Source organism: Blastomyces gilchristii (assembly GCF_000003855.2).
Source record: "Blastomyces gilchristii SLH14081 genomic scaffold supercont1.22, whole genome shotgun sequence".
NCBI lineage: Eukaryota > Fungi > Ascomycota > Eurotiomycetes > Onygenales > Ajellomycetaceae > Blastomyces > Blastomyces gilchristii.
The window spans coordinates 650,667-655,952 of NW_003101660.1; positions in this window are offsets into that span (position 1 = coordinate 650,667).

The window sequence follows — 5,286 nt, forward strand, 5'->3', positions numbered from 1 at the left end:
TAATTACTAATATCTCTTAATTATGAATATTATATCTTCTCTGTATAAGTGATAACTTCTTGAAGAAGAAGATCACTGATCTTTATTCACAGTATCTTATAGACTCTGTAAAAAAGTCTTCTCTTACAGATATTTCATTATCTATATTCTCAGAGATAATTATTCTCTGATTCTTTTAATGTTGAAAAGCCTTCAGTGTCAACTGTGAAAAGATTTCATAGATCTTATTCTCAGATATATCAGTCTCACACTGACTGAGTAAGTCAGAATTAAAGTGATTCAGTATTATAATATCTATAAAAGCTTATTTTAATTCTACAAATATCTACACAGTATCTTGAGTGAGAGTAAATAGTTTTATTTTTCTGTCTTTCATACTTCTCTTTAACAGATCTGTAAGAGAGACAGTAATCTGTGAATATGTATAGATGAATTATCTATAGAAATTTATAAATTCTAGAAATATCTACATCTCACAGTATATCTGCAGCACTGATCAGTTCTCAATAATAAAGACTCAGCTTCTATTTATTAAAATGCTGTTCATCTTAATAATATAATCTAAGAAATCAATCTTCTGTATGTAGAACAAGCATTTTTCAGTATTTATATAGAGTTAATACTGTCTCAAGTGACTTAATACTTCTTAAACATGAGTATCATGTTCTTTCTTTATTTTTAAGAAGATTAGAATGTTATCTAAGTATACTATGTAGAAGACATTGACAAGATTCTACAGTGTCTTATTTATATAGATCTGAAAGATAACTGAAGTATTATAAAGATTAAAAGATAAAATAAGATATTTAAAGTTATTATACTTGATATGAAAAGCTGTTTTTTAAATAATATCTTTATTAACTCTGATTCTATGATAAATATTCTATATATCAATCTTTATAAATATCTTTACTTCAGATAATTAATCAATCATCTCATTAATTAATAGTAATGAATAGTAATTCTTAACTGTTATTTTATTGAGATCTCTGTAGTCTATACATAGATATAGTCTACTATTCTTCTTGAATATAAAGAGTATAGATGTTTCTGCTGAACTCTTTGATAAGTATATTCAGTTCTTTGATTACACTTTCTCAAGATATTTATACAGAACATTTAATTTCTTTACAGACAAGTTATAAAGAGATCTGTACAGTACTGTTATATCATCTTTAAGATAAATCTTATATTATATCTTAATATCAGAAAACTTCACTACTTCTCTTTCTGAAAAGACATTCTTATAATCTGTAAAGAGACATTGTATTCATCTATCTTTAATAATAAATACTGCTGCTAATCTTGTAGTGAGAGTAATAACTTCTTCATCTATTTTCAAGTCTCAGTCATCTGTTATATAGTATATTGATTCTATCTTTTTCTCAAGATTCTTTTAATGAAACTCTTCAGATTTCTCTATCACTGTCTCTTTATTAGTTATTATTATTATTATTCTTCAATTATAGATGTATGCAGTCAGAGACTATGACATCTACCTGAGAACTTTTAGTTCTCAGGGTTTTTCCTATATCTGTAAAGTTAACTATTATACATTCATCAATTTCAGATATGCAAAATCAGAAAATTCTAGCCCAGAATACAAAAACTGTTTACAAATTGCAGTGTTTTAACATCATCTCATACTTTGAAATCATTTGACAATATCATGACAAAGGAAAAGAGAACACAGTCTTAAAGATAGACATATTAAATAGATAGACAGAAAGAAATTGAAATGAAAAGATAAAATAAAGAAAGACTGTAACAAAACAAATTATTAAAAGATAGTATATAGCTGTTTTAACAGACTATATCTGGTTGATTTCCTCCTCTTCATATTCGGATAATTCTGAATTTAGCCATTTTCTTGTAGCTGCTTGAGTTTCTGATAGAAAGTCTATTAAGTATTTAATTCCTGTCTCAGTTGAGAATAAGAATCTCATATTTAATTGATTTAGATCATACTTCTCTTTCAATCTGGCTCTGAGACTATTGTATAATGCACAGTGCATTACAATATGCTCAGAATTCTCATTTGTATTGCAGAATGAGCATTCTATTGAGTCAAATCTATCATCAAATCTTTGTATATAAGATTTAAAATAGCCATGTCCTAGTTTCAGCTGTATTATAGATGAGAATATTTTCTTTTTACATTTAATTGAACAAGATTTCCACTTGGGTTTTGTTTCAAATCTTGAATAATGTATACTCTTCTTTTGTTTCTGCCAGCTTTCATTTCACTTGTCTAAACAAGATTCTTTTATTTTTCTCTTTATAAAAGACCAGGACACAATTTTTTGAATAGATCTGCTTAATTCTGCACCCTTTTTTGCAGCTGAATCAGTCAATTCATTGTCATGAATATTCATATGAGCAGGAACTCAGTGCAGATGAATTATCAGCTTTGATGTTCTTCTCTTTTGAATTTTCAAAATAGAGTTTAAGATCAGTTCAAGATTCATTTGATTATTATGAATCTGACTATTTCTAAGTCTTTTTAAAGCAGCTTGACTATCAGAGAATATTTATGCCTCTTTCAAACAATTTCCTCTTTTATGAGATTTTATTTTAATGAGTTTGAAAGCTTTCACTATTGCAAATAGTTCAGCATCAAAGACTTCACATTCAGAGCCTAGATTTCAGAAATCTGAGATAAAATTGATATTATCTTCAGTATAAGCAATGCCTGCACCTAATCTATTCAAGTTCTCATTTTTTGAGTCATCTGAATAAATCAGAATAGAGTTCTTTATATTGATTGTAGAAATTCTCTTCAAATGCTGTTCATATTCTTTCTCTTTTGATAGTTCACTTATTTATAAGTCTATAAGAGATTCAAGCTTTTCTCTCCAGAGAGATAACTTCTCATGATCAACTTTTTCAACATTTAAAGAAGAAAATTGATTTTTAATCAGAGAGCATAGTCTGTACAGTTGAGAAGGCATTTTCTTTGAAGAATTATTTTCATTTCAATCAAGAAATCTATTCCAATCCAGTTCATTTCCAGAGTTAATTGATGGAAATGAAGGAGAGACTCTTTCTCTGATTATATGATTTGAGCTCATCTTTACAACTCTCAGAGCATAGTTCATACAGGCCTTTTCAAATCTAATAGCAGGAGGAGGAATTGAAGCTTCAATTTTCATTACTTTAATAGAAGATGATTTGAATACTTTCAGAATTCTTCTCAAGGCTCTGTTTTGCAGACTTTGAAAGAGTTCAGTGAAATTCCCTTGATTATTCCATCAAACTTGAACTTCATAATCAGCTACTGATGTAATACAGGCTATATATAACATCTCTTTATTAGTGAGACAGTACTGTCACATCTGAGTGACTCAGTTAATGAGAGAATTGTTTTCTCTTAATTATAAAAGATCTAGAATAATGTTCTTATCTATGATATTAACTATATAAAGAAGCAGACTGCTCTTCTTGAAGATTTCTTCTAAGTCTATGACTATACACTTCACTTAAATTATGTTAAAATAATAGTACTTTATTTCATTAGTAAATTTTATATAATCTGATAAATTTATCTTCTTTCAACTTTTTATTAAAGAAAAGAAATAGAATATAAAGTTAATATCTACTCTGAAGTTGAGTAGATATCTCACTGATATTTTCTTATTTAAGATATATATTGTGATTATAATATGAACTCAGAGATATAAGAATTATTAATTCTTCATTTCTTTCTCTTCTTTATCTTTTATAAATACATTTATCAGAAGAGAAGTTAACTTTAAGAAGATATCTTCTCAGTTTCTTCTCTTCTTCAGCTTCTTATAATTACTAGTATAGTGATTATCAGCTCTGCAGTTAAAACAGAGATCTTTATCAAATCTTTTTTAATATTTCTTCACAGTGAGTGAAGAATCAGAATACTTGAAATTCTTCTTTACTTTCTTCACACTGAAGCTGTCATAATGTTATTTAGATTCTATTATTAATTACTTAGAAGAGATCTTATTAATCTTTTTCTCAGAGAATTGATTATTTAAATAGATCTGAGAAGTTAGATTGATAAGCTCAGTGTAATTGATTAATAAACTCTGATACTGTAATATTATTGTTCATATCTTATAAGTCAGCTTTATAAGATAAAGCTGTATTTTTAATTAATTCAAATCATCAGTTAATTTCTCTTAATATTCTTCAAATCTTATATTAAAATTAGAAGAATTCTCATTATCTTATTAATATAATAAGTTGAACTGCTGTGTCACTGTGAAGTCATAATTACAGTGATCTTCAATTTAATCTAGTAGAAAGTTCTTAAATTCTTCTCAAGTTATTACAGTATCAGTACACTCAAGCTCTCTCTTCTTAATAGCTCAAGTAGTTGCAGAGATATCTTCAAGAAGATTGATAATGTATATTACTTATATCTTGTAAGTATTATACTGACTCAGATTAAGACAGAATTTCTGTTCAAAAGTATGAATAAAGCTGTGAAATTCAGATAATGTGTTTCTCTTATATCTCAGAGAATCTCTGATCTTAATCTCTCTATCTTCATGATAGATGTAGGTGTGTAGAGACTGTGACAGTGATAGAGTGATTGAAGAACTCATATCAAGGTGTGCAGTGAGTTCAGAAATCTCAGATTTCTGTCAGAGTAGAGATGTACATACTCTAGAGAATGATGTAGAGTTTCTCTCAGAGAATGAGATCAGATTGATTTCAGTGTGAGTGTATAAGATTATATCAGTCTGTTAGAGCTTGACTGATTCAAACTTATAATCAGATTAAGTGATTTGAATTGTAATATAACAGAACTGAAGCAGTGACTAGTTAGCAGTGTTATATAGAGATAGTTATTTAAAAAGCTGTATAAATAAGCTTAACTATCTTACTTAAATAGTGAGCTCATGAGCTATAGAGTTATTACAAGAATATCACAGATATGATACTTAGTATACTAAGAAGATTGTATGAGAAATGCAGTAACTTTTATATATATTTCAGTAGAAGAAAAATAAATTACTGACTTCTTTGATAAGAAGTCAGTATCTAGTTATTCTATATAGATAATAAGCTGATACTCTTCTCTTATTTCATGAGTAAGAATAACTGAAGTGATATCTCAGCAGTGTCTCACTACTAAGAAAGAGTAATCTGCTAATCTTGTATAGAAGCAGAGTTCTCTTATTCATCAACTGAATCTTTCTATAATATATTCAAATGATGTCATAGAGTGGTTGAAAACCGGTTTGAACAGCCTGTGAAATGAATGGAATTATTCACATGAAAGTAATGAGCTGTGTGAAACCGCAG